Source organism: Phyllostomus discolor, chromosome 1, assembly GCF_004126475.2.
Source record: "Phyllostomus discolor isolate MPI-MPIP mPhyDis1 chromosome 1, mPhyDis1.pri.v3, whole genome shotgun sequence".
In the NCBI taxonomy this organism is placed as follows: Eukaryota; Metazoa; Chordata; class Mammalia; order Chiroptera; family Phyllostomidae; genus Phyllostomus; species Phyllostomus discolor.
Genome location: NC_040903.2, coordinates 172,031,870 through 172,057,469, shown reverse-complemented (window position 1 = coordinate 172,057,469; position 25,600 = coordinate 172,031,870). Strand labels below are relative to the sequence as shown.

The 25,600-nt window shown below is 43.4% G+C and overlaps 1 long non-coding RNA gene and 1 pseudogene across 1 annotated transcript; one reads left to right on the top strand and one right to left on the bottom strand.

Annotated features, from left to right (window-relative positions):
- The first annotated feature begins 1,020 nt into the window (after positions 1–1,020).
- LOC118502273 lies at positions 1,021–24,434 on the top strand. The gene is made up of 3 exons (XR_004904984.1): positions 1,021–1,320; positions 15,923–15,932; positions 24,423–24,434. It is a non-coding gene; the product is annotated as an uncharacterized LOC118502273 (long non-coding RNA).
- On the bottom strand, positions 21,197–22,455 carry LOC114492979 (annotated as a pseudogene).
- Positions 24,435–25,600: the final 1,166 nt, after the last annotated feature.

The following is a 25,600-nucleotide window of genomic DNA, read 5'->3' as shown; positions in this document are numbered from 1 at the left end:
CAGAGAGGCACATGTCCCAATAGAGTGACTTCACTGTACGTCCTTCCAGGAAGCTGGAGTCTGCAGCTTCAGTAGTCCTGGTCACAGTTCAGTTCAGCTCCAAGCACCTCCCACAAATCCATGCTGGTTAGGCAGGTCCCCACACAGCTCCATCAGCTCTCTTCTTACACCCTTTCTCCTGCATGGTTTCTTCCTCCTTCCTTTCAGACCTCATGGAGGAATTCCCCTTACTGCCCAGGCTACATGGTGGAATCCTCCACACCAGACTGCATGGCCTCTTTCCTTACTATCCCAGGCTGTATGGTGGAATCCCCTTCTTTTTCAGCCCACCCTTATTTTAAATGCTTGGCCCAGAGGTTCCTAAGTGACTTCATGTCCTGCCCCTTCTATGGTGGTGCTACTTTTGCCAGTTCCCCTGCATCTGTTACCATTTTTTGGCTGCCATCTTTAGTCAGGGCAAAAGTTCCCTGTGACACAGGGGCATCCACATCCACCTCTCCTGGTATGTTATGAGTCACTATATGCCCTTAAAGTCACATACACCTTTGCCTGCGTTGGCAGCACAGCTTCTAACTTGCCATTCTTATGCAAAGTATCTTAAATGCTGGTATCCATCCACTTCCTCCTTCCCCCAATCAGGGTATGGGGAATACTTCAGGGGACCGGCACTCTGCACTTCATTGCAGTAGGTTTTACTAGACCCTCTACTCTGAGTGCCCTGGATTTCTGTCCTATCACCTCACACAAGGCTATAAAACTAAAGTTCAAGTTCACTCTCAAGACTGGGAAGTCTATTAATGATTGGTTGACTTTATGAAGTCCTTAAGACAAAAGCTAGTTTCTGTGTTTAGCTTATCTCTCTGAATTCTTGGGTTTGGGGCCTCAGTGTTTCTTATTTTCTTCTTAGCTCATCAGTGTGTTTAAGGCATCAAAAAATGTGTTCAGAACTTGTTTTCAGAAGGAGGCTTGTTCAGGATACCTTGTCTACCTTACTACTGAAAAGGGAAGTAATCTTGTCACAGGTGGGCACAGGTAACCAGGTTCTTGGTGATCGCAGACAAAGAGTTGAACCAAACACAGAGAGTTTACAACAGAGAGAGAGAGAGAACAGATTTATTGAGCCATAGTACACTCCACAGAACATGGGAGCAGGCCAACTATGAGCAGAGATTGACCTCAGGGGCTTGAGGGATTCTATTCTTATAGGATGGATATTTCCTAGCAAATTTTGATGGGCTTTTATTGCCCAGGTACAAGTGGTTATATTACTTTAAGCTACTGCACACGTGGTCTCCCATGATTTTCCTTGATTAGCCACCAGTGAAGGAGGTTGCACAATTTTAACTTATTATAATGCTATTATAATGAAGCAGGGATCATGTAGTATCTTCTGTGCAGGTGCATTCACGAGTTGCCATGATTCATCACTTTTCCAGAAATTGGGAACAACCTGTTTTAGAACAGGGGTCTCCATCTGATATTGATGTCCTTTAATCTTAGCCCTGGGGCACCTCTGGAGTTTCCTCTTTCCTGACTATCTCTTGCCTCAATCTCAGTTTCTTAACCTAGAAATTGAGGTAGTTGGATTGGAGATGCTCCTGTCAATATAAGAAATTTTCAAACCTGTAGAAAGTTTTTGTAAAAGTTTATTTGAAGGTCCTGGCTAGGTCATTTGGTTGGTTAAGGTGTCATCCTGATATGCCAAAGTTGCAGGTTCGATTCCCAGTCAGGGCATGTACAAGAATCAACCAATGAATGCATAAAAAGGTGTAACAACAACCTCTCTGTCTCTGTCTCCTCCTCCCTCCCTCCCTCACCTTTCCTCTCTGACTCGATCTCCGGCCAGCAGTGACTGCGGAATGCTGTGTATGGCATTTTCCTTGCCAACACGCAAGAAAAACATACACAGAGACAACCAGTCCTGTGGGGAAGTAGGAACGAAATGGCCACTCTCTCTGGTGGGGAGAGCACCCCGTTTCCCCGCCGGAGAGGTTTTTTATTGGTTTCATTTGCATAAGAATGCAGGTAAAGCTCATTACTCATTGCTAGGAAGGATCAAACAATAGGTACAAGGGAAGTCTGAGGGCCTATTTTGAGTCAGGGTCAAAGAGCTGTAAAAAACTTGAAGAAACTTACTTCTTCCCTGGACCCTCATCATTCAACTGAGAGCATTCTAAACAAAGCAGGTTTCACAGAATTTTACATATTCTTTCTTAGGCCTGATCACCCAGGGAACCCACCCTTTTCAGCACAGAGCTGCACCACCCTGTCATTGTTTCAGGCTTAGGTGGAGCAAGGGAACTAAGGCAACCAAAAGATAAGAAGATTTTTTTCCCAGACGAGGAGGACTCAGGCTACGTAAAGCCAGGAGCGAGGATCCATCACCCCCTTTTGCTGTAGCCCCCAAAGTCCTTGGGGGCCTCCCACGTGATCGTGCCTGTCTTAGATCATTCCCCCCCTTGGGGAATCTTACCCGTCATTGGCTAACTGACCAAGCATTGGGGTTCAGTTATGAATGAAGCAGCAGAAGCAGCGCTCCTGCCAGAGAGATAAACTTTTGTCTTTTTGCTGGCTTACGGTCCAAGGCCACTCCCTCAGCCTTAGCCTTGGCGGGGGTTACAGCTTCTGATACCAGGCAGGGCAGTTCCCAACACCTCTCTCTAAAATCAATAAATAAAAACATTTTTTTCTTAAGTTTGGGCCAAAACCGACAACAATTGCCAGAAAGTAAGATCTCAAATGCTTCAGAGAATGACAGTTTCACAATTTCTCTCATGCATTTGAAATTAAGGAGGGAAGTAAGAAAGGTTACGTGAAGCTGGGAGAAAGCAAGGCAGGGATTGGATTATAGGATTTTAGCAAGATTATGTGTTCTCTTGAGGGTGCTCAGTTTATTTCAAAGGCATGTTTACCTATCTGCATAAAAACAATAGATGGGGCTTGCTTAAGGTGAAGATAAACCTTTTACCAAACCAGTTGTGTGGCTGGGGACTATTGACCAGGAGACCTGTCCAGTTAGGAATTTATCTTCAGACCACCCTGTGAGGTTACCTTCCATAGAAGTGCTTTATGGCCCACAGTTCTAACATTTGGGGGACAAAGTCTTCAAAATCTGATGAAAGTTAGATCCTGGGGGCTCTGTTTCTAGGAAAATGTATATGCATATACAGAAAATAAGTGCGTTGTTTTCCCCCTAAGCTTCTTGGACTCAAGATTAAGTACTTGTGGACACGATGCCCTCTGAGTTCCCTGCCAGAGCTAATTTTCGGTGGCCTTGCTGTGCTTGCTGTGAGGCTGAGGATAGGTCTGAAGGCTGCAGACTTTCAGGGCTTCCAGGGCTCTCAGGTCGTGGTGGGGAAGGGGATAAAGACCTCTCAGCTCAGACTCAAGCAATGACAAGAGCTGAAAGAGACCCCCTTTATCTTCATTCATTCAAAAAATACTTACCAAACTTGTTGTAATTAACTGTTGCTGCATGACAAACTACCCTAAAACTTACTGACTTAGAACAAGAATAATTATTTTTATCTCCCATGAAATTTCCCTTGGTGGCTGACCTCAACTCAATGGTCTTTATTTACAATTTCTCGTGTGGTTGAGTCACACTGTTGCTGGGGCTGGAGTCACCTTTAAGGTTTAGGGTCATGACTGGCAGTTAATGCTGTCAGTTAGAACCTCAGCTGGACCTGCCAGCTGAAGCCCCTGCATGTGGCCCGGGTTTCCTTGTAGCAGGGTGGCTAGGTGAAGAGGGTAAGTATCCCAAAAGAGAAAAAGCTGGGTTCTATTACCTCTTAAGACAGCCCTGGGAAATACATGCTGCTCTTCAATGGCTGGAAAAATAAATAATATGCAAACATGTTTTAAAAACCATCACATACTCCTTCTACAGGTCAAGGACTGGACAAAAACACTTGGAACAGAGTAGTGAGTCATACAGATGCTGCCCTTATGATGCCTATGGTCCAGGGTGGAGCTGAACACTAATAAAATAATATCACAGACTTGAACACAATTATAAACTTTGATAGTGCTATCAAAAAGAAGATGAGTATAGAGAACCCTGAGAAATTATAAATTTATGTGACCTGCACCAGGGACTCAAAGGAGAATTCCCTGAAGAAGAGACATGAAAATCCTAGTTAGTTGTGTTGTTTCAGCCTCAGCATATATCCCAAGCACGCTCTCCCTCTTGGGGGGCAGGTCCACACCTTTCTGCCCCTGCAGGCATGCATCTCCGAAACTCTATGGATCCCCATGAGACTTGCAACCAGGGGAGCAATGGGCAGTGGCAGCTCGTCCCTGGCTAACACCCTGAACCTATCCCCAAGGCCCACTTTTCTCTGACTTTCCAGTGAGCTAAGGTGTCCCAGCCTCATCTCTCTCCTGTCGCTTCTTCTGTCCTAAGCCCTTCCTTGTTTCACTGTCCCCAGCTTTAACAAACATACTATATACATTTATTATATAGTACACTCCTTTCTGCCTCCACCGTCACCACCGCACCAGCCGTGCTCACCCAGATGACTGAACCAGCTTCCTAATAACTCCCAGCTTCTACGCTTACCCCTGCCCGCCAGTCCCTGCTCACAGCAGCCACCAGTGATTTAGAAATTAGATCAAATTGCACTTTGTGTGGCTTTACTGAATTACAGCTGGCATACAATAAACTGCACATTTTTATGTGTACAATTAGATGGATTTTGACAAGTATATTCACACAGGAAACCATCATTGCAATCAGGCTGGGGAACGGATCACACCTGAAAGTTCCTTCATGGCCTTTTGAGGGAAACTTTCTGCTTTCCACTAATCTATTTTGTCACCGTAGACTAGTTTGCATTTTCCAGAATTTCATATAAATGGAATCCTATAATATGTACTATTTTTGGTATGATTTTATAGTTTCATTCTGTTATCAATAATTCGTTCCTTTTATGGCTGAATAATGTTCTGATATATTGTTTATCTGTGTACTTGCTGATGGACACTTGAGTGATGTCCAGCTTTTATCCATTACAAATAAGGCTGCTGTAGCATTCGCGTGGATGTTTGCGTGTGGACATATGCTTTCATTTCTCTCGGGCAAAATACCTGAGAGTGGAATGGCTGGGCCATGTGGTTTGTAAGTTCAACTTTTTAAGAATTTGCCTCAAATATTTTCCCAGTTCCTGGACTGTTTTACATTCCCACCTGAAGAGTCTGAGCTTTTCAGTTGTCCCACATCTCCTCTGACACTACGTATGGTCGGTCTTCCTGAATCTAGCCTTTCTAACCGGTGTGCAGCGGCACCTGACAATGGGTTCGATTCGCATTCCCTGATAACTAATCACATTGCGCATCCTTCTATGTGCTTCTCGTCAGGCTCACACACCCCCAAGATCAAGCCAAGGCCTGGATGATCTGACTCCTAAAGATTCAACAAGCTGCTCTTTGATTTAGACCATTATGTTACCAGTGAATTGAAGAGTGAGCAGAAGGTGCCAGCTGCCCACAGTCCTTGCCCCACAAAGCAAAATAAATGATACTGGGACAAAGCGGGCCAGAGAGAGGTGGGAAACCCCACCTCTGCGGAGCCAGTTCTCAACTACAGCTAAGAGATTTTTAGGTTCTGCAGCTGTGTTCTGAGGGGAGTAGGTCAGAAGCCCATACCTCCTCAGAACCCGGGAGGAGATGAGCCACCTCCCGGGGGAGACAGCCCTGCTCCTGTACCAGCCCCCTCCCATCACCTCCTGGTTTGGGGCGATCACAAGCACTGTGCCGTGACTCAGGTAGGCTGGGCTTTGAACTTTTGCCTGTGGGCTTGCCGGGGCACCATGACAAAGTCTACCCCACACCCTTTCACTATTCGTGTATCTTCTTTGATGAAGTGTCTGTTCAAAACTTGTCCATTTTTAAAGTTGGGTTGTTTGTCTTATTGAGTGATAACAGTCCTTTCTGTGGTCCTCATGTAAGAATTTTGTTGGGTATTATGTTTTGCAGGTAATTTTCCCAGTTGGTGGATTGTCTTTACTTTCTTAATGGTATTTTTTTTGAAAGTTAAAGTTGTACATTTTGATAAAGTTTGGTTTACAGATGTTTCTTTCTTTTTTTTTAAAGATTTTATTTATTTATTTTTAGGGAGGGAAGGGAGGGAGATAGAGAAAGAGAGAGAGAAACATCAATGTGCGGCTGCTGGGGCTAAGGCCTGCAACCCAGGCATGTGCCCTGACTGGGAATCGAACTTGCAACACTTTGGTTTGCAGCCCGTGCTCAATCCACTGAGCTACGCCAGCCAGGGCTTACAGATGTTTCTTTTATTGCTAGTGTTCTTCGTGGCATATCTAAAAAAAAATCTATGCTAAGATCCACCCCTATTTTTCCTCCTAATAGAATTTATCTGGCCTTATCCTTTTCCCTTAAAAATTATTTCTTAAGTGAAATTGAGTAGTGATATATACCAAAGGCTATCTTCAAGCTTTTCAGAAATGAATATTCATGAATATTTTTAAAAAGATAAATAAGGCAGGTAAAATATTGTTACTCAGAAAATATAACTGACTCAACACAGTACAACTGCACATTTTTCAGAGGTTTCTGCTTCCCTTTTACCCCAGCCTGGGAAGCTGGGGCGCTAGGCAGACAGTCCAAGGAAGAACTAGAAATCCGGGGGCGGGAACTCTGCTCTCCCCTCCCCAGTCCCCAGCCTGTTGCCTGCAGTCATCCTCTTCCTGACAGGAGTGCTGAGGCATTTGCAGGGACGTGCTGGCACTCCACCGCCAGCCCCTACTGTGCAAACCCGAAAACACAGCAGGACCTTCTTCTGGCTCAGGTGCTGACTGGATGGTGGTGTGTGAGGTGGGTCAGGGCTGGAGAGGCCATGCCCTGCAGAGAAGGACTCCTGACAATTCAGTCCTGGACCTTGGAATGGGGGGCAGTGCAAAGTCTGGTTTATAGGAGTTTCATGGAGTGGTCCTCCTACTTCCTTTACTCTGGAACTCCCTGAGCTGCAGGCCCAATCTCAGAAGTCCCTGAAAATTTAGAAACCTTGGGGACAATGCATCTTTCTCTTCCAATTCTTTTTTCCTGTACTATAGGGATCTAGATCTGCTCTCATCCTGTTTCCTAAAAGAATTATATTATTTTAGAGTATTTAAGGGATTTGGGAAACCATGAGTTCACCCTTTAATTTTACAGGTGAGGTCATTGTAGGTCAGAGAAGGGAACCACCTTGCTCAGTGTTACAGCTGACTGTTCTAACATAGGCAAAGCTGCTGCTTTGCCCACCTTCAGTTTGCTGGCAGTCGGATTATATTCTGCTGGTTAGCGCATCACAGATTCTCCCTAATAGTTTCAATTTCAAATATTCTATCTCACAACCGGGCAACACTGTTAAATTTGCTAAAACCTTATTCTCATGATATGCGGGTGACTTCTGCTGATGGAATCAATGTTTTAACTTTAAAACTCCATATCGGAAACTTTTTACATTTTAGGCATTGGAACCTCATTAGCAGTCAAGTGAAATCTATAAATTTTCCCTCTACCCCCAGATTCTAGTCACATATACAAATATACTTTTGCACACAGTTTCAAGGGTTTTACCAAACACTTCAAGCCCACCAATATCTACAAAGCATAGTCTAGAACCCCTGATCCACAAGTAAAATTTTCAGTGTTAATTGGAGAGGATGGAAGCATCGTGGAAGACAAGGGTGCAGCAATGAGTTGGAAGAACTCATGCCACAAGGACCACAGTTACAAGTAACGGTATATGCATCACACCCTACAAATCTCCTTCAAACCCCGCAACACTGTGTGCTCAGTCATGGTGCAACAAGTCCATCCAGAAGTTCAGGAACTATTTCACTTCACTGGAAAATGGCAGAACCAGAACTGAAACAGATTTCCTTTGTCCCAGTCCAGCACTTCCTGGCTGCTCCAGTTGCAGTTTTGTCTCAGGGTCTTTCCTGAACTACTGAATGTTAACCTTTGAAAAAATATAGTTCTCTTTAGGGTCTTATAAAAAAGTCCCTCACAATACACTTGTGTGTCCATGCACATCCACTCAGACGTGTACTTTCACAGCGGGGCCCTGTGAGATTGGTAGCCAGGGAAGCAGCGGGCAACAGCAGCCAGTCCCAGGCTTACTGCTGATCCTGTCTCCAGGACCCCGAGTCCTGGCTTTCTCTACCTAAATGAAACTTGCTTTCACTCTAAAAAAATTTCTTGAAGAGCAGTATCAGGAAGATGCTTATAATACAACCCAAATGAACATCAACCCATATATACCTTCTGGACTCTCTCTAAAGACCCTGGGACAGTTACCAGAACAGACTGGTTATGACTCAGGGAGAGTTCTCATAATCACAAGGGCAGATTCTACAAGGCAAGTGACTTTGAGCCTCCTTACAACTGGACTTTCCCAAGAGTTATCCCAAGGAATGGTGCCTGACATGCAATCATTAGGACTTATTACTTGGGTTCTAAAAACTGTCATTTTTTCAAAAGTAAAAAAAAAAGGGGGGACCTTTTCTATCCTATTTTGAATGATCTGACCTTTTACCCAAAAGACAAATGAGAGATGAGCTTAATAGTGGAGAGGACACAGAACACCTGCCAAAATCTTATGTGGCTAGAAGAGCAAGAAAATAAATTTTAATTATTTTATAAAGAAAAAGGATTCTAAAGTGGGACAATGGGACAACAGGAAGTTAGTCCATGCATAATTCAGAGATTTCAAAAGTGGTACCAGGGACCTCTTTTATAATACTGTCACCACAAAAGAGTCAGTCAGAGCACCAGAGAATCTCCCCTATTGGCCAAGATGGCATCAGGGGGAGGTTCTTACACTGAGCTTGCTGAGAGCTGGAAATAAGAATGGATAGGGTGTGAAGACCCAGCAAGAAAATTGGATAGGAAAAAAAATCCTTTCCTTCCCTACCCTGACAAGAATGGCAGACTTGAGTAGAAAGAGGAGACAGGCTTTGAGACCAGAGTCCACCATTCTCCCCGGTTGTGGGGCACCTAAATATAACCTTCCTTTTTCACAAGCATCTGCCTCAGGAGCTTAGCTTTTGTGGCAGCAGGCAGCCAAACCTCCATTTTTTTCAGTTATAATATTACTCACCCATATCAAGCCAGTAGGAAAGGTTCAAGACCCTTATAAATTTCAGGTCCCACTAGTTATAATCATTAGACCCATTATTTTTACAATGGCTTGAAATAAACAAAATGGAGAACTACATGCTCCTTTCACTTTGGTCTAAGTTATTCCAGCTTTATGCCATAAGACAACTGAGAACTAGTTTTGTTAGAAAGACGTGAGCAGACCAAGATAATGTAGAGCCTTTGTTAGGAGAGCAAAAACATGGCAGGCAACGGTTTATGGGGAAGTGGAAGATCAAAAAAATAAGCTTCTTATTTCATAAAGAAATCACTGGCAGTCCTTAAATAAAGGTTCTATGCAAACCTAGAGATTCTCCTCCCCGCAGATCCCAAAGCAGAGAAGATGAGGCCCCAGAGCCTTCGCCCAGTCACGAATTTCTGAAGTGACATCAGGTACATCTATCCTGAGACAGAGGAGAGCACAGACTCTTGGGTACCTCAGGCCCAATTCCTGGTGACTGCACTCTCCCTTAGGCATCAGCTTGAGAGGGGAGAAGTGGAGGGGCAGGCTACTTGAGGGTCCTTCACTTTAGTGATCTCTAAGGATGGATGACAGTGGGAGACAGAATGTGAAGACTCTGGGCACCCGAAAGAGGGCGGTGAAGAATGGTGCAGCATCCAAATGGGAGGTGGGGAGGCTGAAACACAAATAGTCAGATTTTCTCAGGAGGCAGACTGCATGCAAGCTCCACATGGATCCTAGAGATACTCTGTGCAGAGAACATGGCCTAGATTTAAGTTTGCAGGACAAGAGCCAGTAATCCATGTATAAATCAGATTATTTCAGAAATGACACGATTAACCTTCCTCCCAAAATGGGAGAAAAGTTCAGATCTTCAAGAACCTCAGGCTATATTCCTGATGATCCATTTAGTCTCTTAATTGGTAAACAGGTCAATAAATCCCAGGTGGTTGGAGAGGGAGCTGTGGTCTTCACCTTGGTGAATTCTCTGACCTCTCAGACAAGTGACTACTTGGAGTTGGTTTTGCCCAGGTGGAGACATAGTAGCAAGAGAATGGAAATCTAGGAGGGGACAGCTAAGAAAGTAGAAAATAGTGCAGAGGCAGTAACGAGAGAGAAGGAAAACCTTTTTCTGTATTTCATGACAAAGTCTAGAGCAAGTCACGGGACAAAAAGATTCCAGACACCCAGAAATACTTCCCATAGGAGAGGTCAGAATGAGGACACAGAACATCTGTTCTGGAAGTGAGAGGTTTCTGAAGAGACATCACCTACCTTTCCCCTCTCAAGGAGAAACAGCAGGTCTGTGTAAGCCTATTGTGAATCCGAACCTCTATTTCTTTTCTTTGTCAACACTGCTGCAGATGCCCTCCATTTCCCTCAGAAGCTGTTTTCTCACAAATTCTTTCAAGAGGCATGTAAGGCTGTGTGAAATTGAGGTGGTTTCTGAAGACCTAGAGCTAGATTAGCGGAGTAGATGCCAAATCTACATTCAAAGAGTGATGAGGGGCCCCTACACTTTTTCCCTGGTTCATTCTAAAGGAGGATGATCAAATGGGTAGCAAATTTTAAAGTCAAAGAATTCCTTTCGAAGGCTTTTTCTATATTCTGACAGTTCATCCTTCCTTTTTTTTTTTTTTGGTGCCAAAATGTTTTTGTAAGTCCTGGCCGGGTAGCTCAGTTGGTTAGAACATCATTCCAATATGGCAAGGTTGTGGGTTCCATCCCCAGTCAGGGCACACACAAGAATCAACCAATGAATCCACATGTAAGTGGAATAACAAATTGATCTCTCTCTTTCTCTCATCAATAAATTAAAAATTTTTTTTGCATAAAATAACTTGATAATGTAAAGCTCCTTTATTTTACGGATTTTTGTTAAAATGTTCTTATTGGGCTAAATAAAAGGTTGTCAATCCTTTATTAGTTCTTTTTTTAATATTTAATTTTTACTTGTCTCTGATCTCTAAGTCTGAGCTCAGCAGAGCTAGATCACAGTACTCTCAGCTGACTGTTAACGTGACATTAAGAAAAGGGCTGGGGCTTGGGCAGGCGACATTAGACAACTTCTCCCACATCAGTGTGCATCTGCCCTTCCCCTTGTTTCTTGCTTTCCGGTGGCAAATGTGGTTTCTGAGCACAGGATTGGTTTGGAAGCATCTGCTGGTCCTGTCTCTCATGTCTTCCCCTCCCTTTGCCACAATGAACTGTACCTCGTTTCTAAGTTATTCCCCAAACCTTCTGTGTATCACTCTCTACAGTTGATACGTTAAAGTAGGTAGATGCCACTTAACATTTTCCCCCTCTTTTCTCAGGGATAGTGGGGTGATATGGAGAATGTGATAAGAAGAAACAAGAACCAAGAAAACGAGGAGCACTGACTATCCATGAAGACTAGTTCCCTAATTTACAAGTGAGCCCATCCTGTTCCTCCCTATACTTGCTCCAAGGGTTTGAAGGGCCCATCCAGAAAGGCACACACTGCCATCCATGCTGGGGCTCAGGCCAGGCTGGGAGCACTAGGTACCTTCAAACACTGTCAACAAGAACAAGTAACACCAAGAAATCACTAAGGAAACAAGTCATGTCTGACTGCTCAACTATACGATGTTGTTTCTCAGAAGTGCCTCCGGTAGGCACCCCCGGTCCCCATGGTCTGTATCTGTCCTCCAAACTCAGATAGAGCATAAAATCCATCCCTCTCAGAAGACTGGATTGTCTGCACATGCTCTTCACTCAATTTCCAACTCACTTCATGAAATCACATGGAAACTCCAGGGAAAACTCACAATAGTACCCCCAGCCTCTAAGATTTTTCTCACGAGGGGTAAAATCAAGATAACAGCAGAATAACTGTCCACCTCACCACAAGTTCCACCCTAATACAGTATTCTGAACACAATCCAGGAATTTCATAGAGCAAGGGTCCATATATATCCTTAGGAGTTTTAAGAACCTGGAAATAAGTATATATATAATTTTTTCTTAAAATACTTTCTATTACTTGGAGTTAAAACTGAGTTTTATTTTCTTTTTTTCTGAATTCACCAGGTTAAAAAAATTTCTCTCCCTACTTCTCCTTCATTAAGGAAAACCAGATGGTAAAAATGGCCAAAGGAGGAGGAGCTGGGGAGGGGTAGGCCTTTGTGGACAACCCAGCAGAGGGGGACAGAATCAGAAAATGGAAGGAAGTAGCTTCATTCCCTCTCCTTGTCTGTCTTTAAATATACAAGTGAGAGTAAGAGACATTCATCACCTCATCTTCCCCTCAAGGCTTACACAACAGCTCTCGAAGTCACCCTGATCACCAGCCCCCCAAAGGGAACATCAGCACCTTCAGAGGTCTGACATTGCAGCTGTGTCGTGACATCGGGGGGATGTTATGACATCCAGCCCAGACACTTACATCACCTAGAAAGAAAAACTTAAGCCTCATTCTGAGTGTCCTTCTTCCTCCTCTGACACACACACATACTCACACACACAAGCCATCTTGAGAAAACTCCTACTCTCCACCATATTTTTATTATTAATTTAGCCCAAAGCCATCTACAAGTCAGAGATTTCAGAATGACACATTACCCCTCTTCTGACATGGAGGGCAGCGGGGCGTGGAATTCAGCCACAACCTTGGTTAAAAAAAAATCTCTATTTTTCACCTTTGTGAATTATATGACTATCCCAAAGGATAACTGAGGGTTGGTTTGAACAACGAAGAAGAAGGAATACAAAGGCTCTGGGTACCTAAGAGGAGATCTCAAAGGAATCAATGGCAGGGGAGGTGGTGAAGCCAGAAGATAAGTGCTCAGAATTTATAGATGTCTATAGTAGCCCCTGGGAAGTGCTGCCAATACAAGCTGTTAGAGAAACCATTTGCCACAGGGGGCCAAAGCAGAGGAGATGGAACCACAATCCACCAACAAGTCAGTGGCTTCAATAGTTACTCCGGGTACTCCTAAGAACAGGGAAACTTTGTAGACCCCCATGAACCTCAGGCAACATTCCTAATCTGCAGGGAACTCTCCCTGGGCAAACAGGTTGCAAGCAAAAATAGAAATCCATGGTTCTCTTTGACCCTGGTGCTGCTCATTCAGCTTCTTATCCAAAGAGCTTAAAGTAGACTCTGACAGGTTGGAGCTGAGTGTCTAAACACCAAGGCACTGGGCATGAGGAAGGAGGCCACTAATGAGGTAGAAGAGAGAGATCAGAGGGGAGGTGAAAGAGAGCAAGAAAACAACCTCAAACGTTTCTTAAAGAACTTGAGGGCAAGTCTTGGGGATAAATTCTAACCTTACTCTAGGGATATAATATGGCATATCCCAGAGCAGGCATGATAACAACCCAGAATCCATCTGTATTTCAGGGATTTTAAAAATACATCTGTTCTGTTCATGGAAAAAGGGAAGGTGCAGATTCCTGTTAACCCAGACAAGGATCCAGCTGGGCCACCGCGCTCACCCTTGGAAAGCAGGCTGAATGTTAAAATGGGGAACTGTGGGCCTTTCTTACTTTGGTGTGATATACCTGGCCCTTTGCCAAAGGATATGTGCCTTTGGGTTTTGATAAGGGAAGAGAAGACAAAACATGAAGGGCCCTTGTAGATGAAAAGGAATGCCTTAAAAAATGCCTCAGCATTGAAAAAGGACATGGGACAACTAGGAATTAATTAACCATACTTCACAGAAGCTCAAGAGAAAAAGACCCCTTTGTATATATGGTCCAAGATGCCAACAGCAGGAGAGGGTAGTGTGTCCAAAACCAGGCAGAATGAGAACCTTTCCACAAGCCAGAGATTCTGGAATGACATCAGCTACCTTCTCCTGAGACAGAGGAAGGCACTTCCTTGCAGACCTGGACCTCCATCTTTGTCCCCATGTCCTCCCTGGAACAGCAGCTTCGTGAGGCAATAAAAGGGAAGCGGCCTATTTCACCAACTGTGAGTTATGTGGCCTCTTGCCAAGGATGACTGAGCACTTATATGGGCAGGGGGACATTGCAGATATCAAGGAACTGAAGGAACTGGGCACCATAGAGGAGTCTCCTCTGGAGAAGGCTGACGGTATCAGAAAGGGCAAAGGAGAAGCTGAAATACAACAACCAAACTTCACATACTCCAGGGCACATCTTGGGAAAAGCTCCAATGTAGGTCCTAGTGTTGACATTCACAGCAGAGGGAGCCACTTCCCAAGAAGGTGAGATGTGGACCCATAATTTGGTGTTGAAATGTCTTTTCTTCTATCATGTTACATTGATAGTACATAGTTGTATGTGTGTATGTGTGTGTGGGGGGGTTAATCCCCTTAGTAAATACTGATTCAGGAAAAGTAGATAAATCTCCTACTTTCCTAAAAAAGGAGGCAAATCTCTTTTATCTCCTAAAAATGTAGATAAATCCCACAATAGATGTGAGGATACAGCAACCACTGGCCCAATAGTCCTAAAATATCCATTGAACATTTTCAGAAACTTTAAGGATCTGCATCTTAGCCACTACTCACATCATTTGTTCCATGACCCAGCAGAGTCTCAACCAAAAAGGCAGCTATGTACCCCGACTTGGGATGATTGAAATCAATCTCTCTCCAATATACAAACAGGAGACACTGCTCCCACCCAGTCTTGCACTCAAACACATCTCAACTGCAAGTGCATCAGCATTATCCCTGCCCTTTGCAGGGTATCTCATAATTCACTAGCAGGGAATTTAAGGGCAAGGAGTTGGTTTCATTCATTTTATTTCCCTTGTTTCTAGCCTAGTGCAAGGCATATTTGGTCTCTCAGTATTTATTTATTAAAGAATAAAGGGAGAAAGGGAAAGGAGGCAGTTGGAGAGCAGACAAGGGAAATATGCTTATGTCTAAATGGCAAAAAAAAAGAGAGAGGGGATCTGCTAAGTAATTCTCCTCTTGAAAGACTCTGATCCCAGACCTTTTTTCCTGCCGCCTCCTTGTCCTTTTCCTTTAACCAGTGACCAACTCTCTACTTTTAGTACCATTAAATCTCTTCCAAAGCTTTATTTCCACCCCATTTGCTTTGTTTTTTAGACATTTCTGTAACCAAGTAAACTGGGGCTCTGCCACATGACTCCTTAACACATGACCCAACAATTAGTATTGAAGGAAATAGGTTTTTCTTTCTTTCTTTTCTTTTAAAAAAGATTTTGTTTATTTATTTTTAGAGAGGGAAAAAAGAGAGAGAATGAGAGGGAGAAAAACATCAATGTGCGAGACATGCATCGATCGGTTGCCTCTCACACCCCCCCAACTAGGGACCTGGCTGGTAACCCAGGTATGTGCCCTCACTGGGACTCAAACTGGTGACCTTTTGGTTTGTAGGTTGGCACTCAGTACACTGAACTGCACAAGCGAGGGCAGAAACAGGTTTTTATTTACAGGATTCCAACCTCGGGGTGGCTGAGAGCACTCCTGCCCAGAGCCCTGCTTTCCCATGAGACACAGCACTTTCCTTGGCCCCAAAAGTCTATGAGCCAAAACCATGCCCAGAAGTTCCCCAAATTTTATTTGCTCTTAAACTGGCTGTGTAAATGGATCTCCATCCCCTCTGGAAGGTGCTCTGGTGGGTTTCAGAGTCACCATCCTCTTGCAGCAGCTCTCTTTTTCAGGATCTGGGGTGTGCTGTTCTCAGCCTCCATATAGTAGTTTAGGAAAACATGTGCTGTGTCACACTGGATCATGGTGGAGTCCAGAGAGACACACATTCCAAGAGAGCGGTGATTAAAATAGAGGTGTTTATCAGGTTTCTCCATTGTAAACTTATTATTTTCCTCTTTTTAATTAATCCATGATGAGCTTCAGGTAGCTGGGAAAAAGTAGGAGGATATTCAAAGCAAGCTAGAGTTTTGTCATCACCAAACTTTCTTTCCCCATTCTGCCCCTGACTTTCCACACTATACAAAAGAGGATGTCTGCATGTCAGTCTCTAAACTGATAGTGAACCCTTGTACTTTTCTACCACTCTATGTAAAGTTTATTACCACTCTGCAAGCCATTCCTAAAAGACTTACAGACACACAAGTCTTAATCACTTAGAAAAATTAGGTCATCGAGTTTTCCCTAATATGGCCCAGCTATCTAAATCATCACTAATATGTCTAGGATTTACTCTATCGATACTCTGAATAGAGAGAGATCACCCCTGACTGTAAAACCCTCATTGCCTCCATGCCAGTTCCTACAACTAAAGAAGACTACCTTCCCTTCCTTGGATTGGCTGGATATTTTAGAACCTGGATCCCCAACTTCAGCCTCATAGCTAAACCGCTGTATGACACTGCCAAGAGCCCACTAAATGAGCTCCTGCCACCAAATAAGCCAATTTGCCGATCGGTTGAGGAGCTGAAGAAAGCCGTAATAGAAGCTCCAGTTCTAGCCCTCGCTAACCTAGAAAAGCCTTTTATGCTTTATATAGTCAAAAGGCAAGGAATAGCATTAGGGTCATTGGGACAAAAATCAGGACCTGACCTCCAGGTAATCACCTACTTATTTCGGCAGCTAGACCCTGCAGCATGAGGCCGGCCTGCATGCCTGAGGGTCTGGCTGCCAAAGCATACTTCCTACAGAGGCCCCCAAACTTACTTATTCTCAGTCTAGAACTGCCCACTCCCACCCCCCACCCCCACAGTAGCAGACTTAATTGCCAACCAGGCAGAAAAATTCCTGCATCCCTGAAGGCTACAGCAGTTCTTCCTAACTTTACTCCAGGCATCCCATGTAGAAGGAACTAGAAGCACCACCATGAAGCCTGCTGTACTCCTCCCTCTACCAGAGACCACAGGAGAGGAACATTCCTGCTCTGAATCCCTGGCCACCATCGTTTCTTCTTTTCCCCATGTTTCTGGATTGCCTCTCTCTTCCCCAGAAGACACCTGGTTCATAGATGGGAGCTCATTCATGAACATGGGTCAGCGCAAGGCTGGAGGCCCTATTGTATCCTCTACCCAAGACATTGAGGCTATCCCCCTTCCCCCAGGGACATCCTCACCACAAGCTGAACCCATTGCCTTATGAGCGCTCAGCCTGGCAAAGGACAGACAAAATCAACATATACACTGGCTCCAAATATGCCTACCATATTTTACACTCACATGCCTCCATATGGGCAGAGAGTGGTCTCCTCACATCCAGAGGATCCCCCGTCACCAATGCAGACCTCATCTCTAAACTCTCCTTAGCAGCACAGCAAACTTCTGAAATAGCAGTTATCATTGCAAAGAATGCCAGGGCAACATGTCTGTCATCTCAGTTGGGAATGAGCAGGCGGACAAACACACTATACAAGCAGCCACCCTTCCCCCCGCTAAATACCAACTCCTAGCTTTCCCAGCACTAACACCAAGACATACTTCCCCAAAATTAAAAAACATATGCAAGGAGGGACAGTCTGGGAAGGTGAGTGGCTAACCAAAGGGAGGTGATTAATACTTTCCCTAAACAAAAGAGAAGAATTCTTCTCTCATTTCCACAAGTAGGATTCCAGCCTCTCCTCAAATTTCTATGCCCTCTAATTATATGCCATCAACTTTCCTCACTTCTCCAAACCATCACTCAGCAACACCCCATTTGCACTCAAACTACTACACAAGTGGGACTCAAACCTCCCCCTGATCCTTTGCCACCCACCAAGCCCAAGGCCATGTCCCAGGACATGACTGGCAAATTGACTTTACCCACATGGCCCCTGTTAAGGAATACAAATACCTGCTGACAATGGTAGACACCTTTCCAGGGTGGATTGAGGCCTCCCCCACCACCCCAGAAGACGCAACTGAAGTTGCCCAGGCCCTGCTCAAAGCCATCATTCCCTGCTTTGGTTTACTGATCACTTTACAATCAGATAATGGCCCTGCTTTTATATCTCACATCATTCAGGAGATAGTCAGAGCCTTGAACACCCAATGGACACTCCATATTCCCTACCAACCCCAGTCCTCTAGCAAGGTTGAAAAGGCCAACTCTATTCTTAAAACATACTTAACCAGACTAGTTTTAGGGCTTCATATGGACTGGATCCCTCTTCTCCTACATGCACTAACCTTTGAATAAAGGCTGCCCCACGAGCTTCCATGTTCCTCAGCCCTTTTGAGTGTACATACAGCAGATCCTTTCTGTTAGGAAACTTCCCTAACTCTCCATCTCCCTTGGGATATTACCTCCCCACTCTTGACCTGACAAGACAGCTACTGTGGGGACATGCAGACAGGGTACTGCCCAAATCAACTAACAATGCATTGGCTCCTGCCACCCTTGAACCTGGGGGTTGGGTACTTTTAAAAAATCCCTTGGAATCAAAGGGGCCCTTGTCTTTCACTGGGTGTTTTTAGGTCCTTCTCATCAAGACGTTTCTAGGAGATGCCACTTCCTAAGGTCTGACAGAAGGTCAGAGGTGAGGGCTTACATGGTTTCCTGACAAGTTTCGTGGCGGGAACCATAAAATATTCTAGTGCTATTGCCAAGTTTTCCTGTTAGAATCTCAGGGCTTTTTGGTAGGAGTTCTGGGTGTAGTAGTTCCTTCAGCAATGACAGACCCAGGCCCCCTGATATTTCACTCTTTCATTCATAAAGGTTGTTACGTATGGGACTCCCTACAACACGCCTCTCACTGAACTGGGCAGTGGACATATAAAAGGCCAAAGTGAAGGAGCTGACAGTCATGACTGGCAGCAGCCCGCAGGGCTCTCGTCTGCCTGGGGTGCTTTCCAGAAACTGTCCCTTCTTCACTTCTCAGTGTCTGTAATGTCTCTTGCTTCTTCAAATAACCCCAAGTTCCTATCTCACCTAACTTCTCTGTCCTGCCCTATGTTCCTGTATCTCTTTTTCAACTGTGGTAAAATGTAAGTAAAATCTACCCTCAGTGATGTTCAGTATATTCACAGCATCATGCAACTATTGCCACTATCTAGTTCCAGACCATTTTCATCCTCCCCAAAAGAAACTTGTACTCATTACACAGTCCCTCCCCATCCTCCCCTTCTTCCCCCACTCCCAACCTCACCTCCACCCCTGCAACCACTAATCGGATTTCTGTCTCTGTGTATTTGCTTATTCTAGATATGTCTTTAAAATGGAATCATGAAATATGACATTTTGTCATAGTTGCATTCACTTAGCATGTAGTTTTCAAGGTTCATTTATGTTGAAGCATTTTTCAGCACTTCATTTTTTATGACTGAATAGTATTCTGTTATATGGATATACAACATTTTGTTATATGGATATACAATATATGTGTATTCTTCCATCAATTGGTGGACCTTTGGGTTGTTTCTACTTTTTGGATGTTACGAATAGTGCTATTATAAATATTTGTGTGCAAATTTTGTTTGAATATCTATTTTTAATTCTTCTAGATATAAGTCTAGGAGTGGGATCGCTGAGGCATATAGTCATTTTATCTTTAGCTTATTGCGAGATATCTAAGCTATTTTCCACAGTGGCTGCAGGATTTTACGGCCCCACCAGCAACATGTGATCGTTCCAGTGACTCCACGCCCTCACCAGCACTTGTCATATCTTTTGTGTCCTAATTAGAGCCATCCTAGTGGGAGCAAACTTGGACTCCACTGTGGCTTTCATGTGCATTTTCCTAATGGTTAATGGTCAATGATATTGAGCATCTTTCATGTGCTTTTTGGCCATTAGTGTATTTCCTTGGGAGAAATGTCTATCCAAGCAAGTGCTTTGCCATTTAAAAAAATTTTGGTAAGAATTCTTTACATATTTTGAGTAATAGACACTTACCAAATATGTAAGTTCAAAATATTTTTCTCCAATTCTATAGGTTGTCTTTTAACTTTCTTATTGTGTTCCTTGATAAATAAAGTTTTACTTTTGATAAACTCCAATTTATCTTTTTCTTTTATTGCTTATGTTTCTGTTGTCATATTTATGAAACCATTGCCAGATTGAAGCTTATGAAGATTTATCAGTGTTCTCTTCTAAAATGGTTTTAGTGCTAATGTTTATTTAGAGCACTGACCCATTTTGAATCAACTTTTATATATAGTGTCAGGTAAGGGTCAAACATCATTCTTTTGCATGTGGCCATTCAGTTGTCCCAGCACCATTTGTTGAAAAGACTGTTCTTTCCTCATTGAATGGTTTAGGCATCCTTGTCAAAAATCAACTGACCTTGGATTAATGTTATCTTTCTGGGGTGTCAATTCTATTTCATTGGTCTATTTGTCAATATTATTTCAGTACCTCATTGTCTTGATTACTGTAGCTTTGTAGTGAGTTTTTAAGTAAGAAAGTAAGTATTAGTTCTCCAATTTTGTCTTCTATTTCAAGATCATTTGGCTATTTGGGGTCCCTTGCAATTTCATATAAATTTTAGAATAAATTTTTCCATTCCTGCAAAAAAATCATTAGTTTTAAAATACGAATTGCATTGAATCTCTGGATTGCTTTGGACATTGTTGCCATTTTAACAGTATTAAATCTTCTAGTCTGTGAATTTGAGATGTCTTTCCATTTATTGATACCTTCTTTTAGCAATTTTTTGTAGTGTTCTGTATACAAGTCTTATGACACTTTAATTTATTCTCAAGTATTTTGTTCTTCTTAATACTATTGTAAATGGAATTGGTTTCTTTTTTTTTTTTGAGGGGAGGGAATGGGAAGGTATAAAGTTCTCTAAGTAACTTTTCCTTTTTATTTTGATCTGAGAGAGCGAGAGAGAAAGCGAGCAAGAGAGAGTGAGCAAGACATTGCTTTGTTGTTTCACTTATTTATGCATTCATTGGTTGTTTCTTGTTTATGCCCTGACCAGGGATAAAATGCACAACCTTGATGTATACCGATGACACTATAATCAAATGAGCTAGCCAGCCATGGCTGGAATTGTTTCCTTAATTTCAGCAGGAGAGGGGGAGGGCTGCGTACAGTGACCTTTATTGATGGTGCATGACAAGGTAGGGCTCCCTAAGCCCTTCCCCTCTTCAGGGGGCATAGGATGGAAACTGGGGGTCAGGAGATTCTCAGCATGTTAAGGGATTGATCTGAGGCAAGGACTCACTAGCAGCTGAGGACCTCTCTTCCTGTCACTGGGGTTGGTGGTAAGAGCCCCAGGGTGCTCTTACTTGTTGGAGGCCATGTGAACCATAAGGTCCACCACCCTGTTGTTGTAATCCAATTGTCGTATCAGGAAATGAACTTGACAAAGTGGTCATTGAGGGCAATGCTAGCCTCAGCATAGAAAGTGGAGGAATGGGTGTCACTGTTAAAGTTGCAGGAGACAACCTGGTCCTCAGTATAGCCCAGGATGTCCTTGAGGGGACTTTCTGATGCCTGCTTCAGTAACTTCTTTTTTTAAAGATTTTGTTTATTTATTTTTAGACAGAAGGGAAGGGAAGGAGAAAAAGAAGGAGAGAAACATCGAATGTATGGTTGCTTCTCACGCACCTTCTACTGGGGACCTGGCCTGCAACCCAAGCATGTGCTTTGACTGGGAATTGAACTGGAAACCCTTTGGTTCATAGATTGGCACTCAATCCACTGAGCTGCACCAACCAGGGCAGCTTCACTGAGTTCTTAATGTCACTGTATTTGGCAGCTTTCTCCAGGTGGCAGGTCAAATACACAACTGACACATTGGGGGTGGGGACAGGGAAGGTCATGCCCCAGTGAATTTCCCATTCAGCTTAGGGATGACCTTGCCCACAGCCTTGGTAGTGCGGATAGAAACAGGGATGATGTTCAGGACAGCCCCTCAGCCATCACACCACAGCTTTCCAGAGGGGCCATCCACAGTTTTCTGAGTGGCAGTGATGGCATGGACTGTGATCATGAGTCCCTCCACCATGCCAGAGTTGTCATGATGGCCTTGGCTGGGGATAAGCCAAGCAGTTGGTGGTACAGGAAGCATTGTTGAAAATCTTCACGGAGTTGCCATACTTGCCACAGTTTACACCCATCACAAACATGGGAGCATCCGCAGAAGGGGCAGATATGACGACCCTCTTCACTCTAGCCTTCAAGTGAGTCCCAGCCTCCTCCACAGTGGTATAGATACCAATGTACTCCACAACAGGGTTAGCATGAGCATCACTCAATTTTATGTGGGGGGGATCTCACTCCTGAAAGATGGAGATGGACTTTCCATTGATGAAAAGATTCCTATTCTCAGCCTTGACTGTGCCTTTGAACTTGCCATGAGTAGAATCATACTGAACATATAGACCATGTAGTTGAGGTCAATGAATAGGTCATTGATGGTGACAATATCCACTTTGCCAGAGTTAAAAACAGCCCTGGTGACCAAGCACCCAATACAGCCTACTCCATTCACTCCAACCTTCACCATCATGTCTCAGGGTTGAGGCTGGCACTGCGCAAAAAGACATGGCTTTGTGTCAAACAGGCAGAGCAGAGAGCCTGTTTTCTTAATTTTCTGTTTGGATTGTTCATTGCTAGTGTATAAAGATACAATTGATTTTTGATATTGTACCCTGCAACTTCACTGAACTCATTTATTAGCTCTAATAGTTTCATTTTTTTAGATTAAGATTTTTTATCTATGTAAGATAATGTCATCTGTGATTAAAGGGAGTTTTACTTTTAATTTGGATACCTTTTATTATTTTTTTCTTGCATAATTGCTTTGGCTAGAATTTCCAGTGCCATGTTGAATAGCAGTGGTAAAGGTGAGCATCACTGTCTTGTTCCTGATCTTTATGGAAAATATTTCCATTTTTACTGTTGAGTATGGTGTTAGCTGTGGGTTTTTTCATAAATGCCTTTTATTATCTTGAGGAAATTCTCTTCTACTACCTGTAGTTTCTGAATAATTTTTTTAATCACAAAAGGTGTTGGATTTGGTGAAATGCTTCTCCAGCATCAACTGAGATGATCCATATCTTTCCCCCTTTTCAGTCTATTAATGTAGCATATTACAGTGATTTTGTATGTTGATAAACCTTTGCATCCCGGGGACAAATCTCTATATCCTTTTATTACACTTAGCTGTTTCAGTCTCACATCTATTTCTCCTATCTTATTTCCTGCTTTGTGTATATATGTTATTTCTCCATTGCTTTTCCTCCACATTTGTCATTCTCAGTCACTGTTTTGTTTCTTTTTTATTACTTGTATGTTTTGCTATTATTGTCTCAAGGAATTGCCTTATATTTCACTGTCACAGACAGATTAGAACAAAATAAGCAATGGAAGACAGAAGGACTCAAGGAGGACACTAGTTGACCAATTTCAGGGACAGAGCCCACTAACCTAAGTCAGGATGATGTCACAATGCCCATTTTTTCCATGCCCAATCATTGTGGATCATCAATGTTGATCCTTCTGGAAACTTGTAAGATTCTACCCTAGAAGAATGGGGAGAAGAGCTATCATTTTTAGGGTCTTGATATGAACCACTGAGATTCTCCTTGACCAGTGAGAACATGTCTACATGAGACTATTTTGGAAAATTTAGAAGCATTAGGAAAGCCATACTTTTTAAAAGAGCTAAATTAACCCCTGCTAATATAGCATTAGAGTATACCACTGTTAGCAACAAAATGGCACCAGAATGTCAATGGCAATCAGACCTTGGAACTTTAGTTTTGTCTAAGAATTTAGAGCCAAGGTTCAAATACAAGCAAAGGTTTATTCACAGAGGTAGAAGCAGTGAGCCGTGAAAGAAGTAAGCCAGCTGGGATGAGCGGGCTCAGGAAACAAGTTAGAGAGGCAAAAGAAGGTCCGTGGAATTTAAGAGAAAGAAAGAAAGGATATATGTGCCTGAGGGAAGGAGAGAGGGAAAGGCTCAGGTATGCTCCAGAGAAAGAATGTGTTGGGGAAAGAAGGGGTGGGAAATGTGCCAGTGAGTGAGAGAGAGAGACAGAGAGAGAGCACCCTGCACTGGGCCCTCCATCCTCATGGTTTTTATCACCTCTCTGAAGGCAAGGATCTTAGAGGATTCCCAGGGGAGGGTGTCAATGAACTATTCATCAGCTTTCCAAGTGTGTCCTTTCAGAGTCATGGTCTCTACTGATTGGTGCCAGGGTAGGGGAGTTCATTAATTATCACAGCTGGTCCTAATGTCAGCCATGGCGTTGCCCACCTGGACTTGCTGCTTTTCTGTGTTTGGAGCTGAAACACAACTGAGGCTTAGATATTACCTCTAGTTTGACTAAGACTCTACCTCTGTGGTCAACAGAACCAAGGCTTTGTTCCTAAGATTATTTAATGTAGGCCAGAACCTCATTGTTATGAGGGCATAGTGCTTAAGAGAGCCATCATGCAAGGGCTTGCTTGTATGGGAGTCATATCAGGCTCTTCTCCAGCCCCCTTATTCCTCCTCTAAGGGGGGTACCACATGACAAGTGACATGCAAGGGGAGGAAAGGTCACCCTGGGGCTGGTCCTTGTTTCCCCAGTTTTGCCCGTTGCTAGGTACCTGGGGCTTTCAGGCCTGGTGACATTCCATATTTGGCCTATTGTTTCTACTCTTCTCATGCCTAACCGCTTACCACAATATCATTGGAGCTCTAATATCTTAGGTGAAGGGACTGGACCTTCTCATAAATTAAACAGTCTGGCAGGCAAAACATCCATTGTTTTATAAAGGTACATGAGCAAGTTCTGAGAAAAAGTGGGGAGAGAACAGAAAAATCAGGGGTATATGGGAAGAGATTCTAAGAAAAGGGAGGATAGTGCACAAGAGCAGGTTTGCAAGTCTGTAAACTCACTTCTCCATTGTACAAATGGGCCAAGGATGAATTCTGAGAAAAGGATCCAAAAGACGGAAGTTGCCTTGTACAATCAAGATGTGAGTTTCCCTCCAGGTAAATGCCCAGACTTGTCCAGGAAAAGTCATAAGACACAGGTTTCAGAAGAGACAATAGAAAAATATCTCTTCAGAGTGAGTGAGAATTCAGTTTCCAGGTTCCAGTTAAGTTAAATAGTGCTTTCCCAGTTTTCATCAGCAGGGGAGGGAGCATAAGTATCATTATGAGTCTAAATTCTCACCTACCATGGCACCGCCAGTTCTAAGCCTTTCAACACAAACTCCTCAGGGAGTTGATTTCTGACTCAAATTCTAGATCCCACTTTACAGCCCCTCAGATTTGACTATTATAAGGAATCCCTGCCCCTTATTTATTTATCTTTCTAAAACCTGATCTTGGTCTCAAAAGCTTCCAGAGCATCAAAAACTTGCAAATTGTCAAAAGATTGTCATGTTGGGAAAATACTAAACCCTAAACCAAATACATTAACTGTAAAAGATATGAGAAATCTCATGTTTCAATCAATGTTTCATATTTGAAATTTCCTGCAGCTTCTAATTTTGCAGCCATTTCTTGTCTCTGAGGACAAGATGACTGAGCCATTTTTCTGCCAACAACTGGATCTGACCCACGGACGACTCCAATGGTAAATGCCATTTTTGCCCAGCCTTCGTCAACCAGGGGAAGTAGCATTCACCCGTGCAGAGAGAGATGAAGAAACTGAAAGGGATCCCACTGCCACGTGAGGTCTTCAGG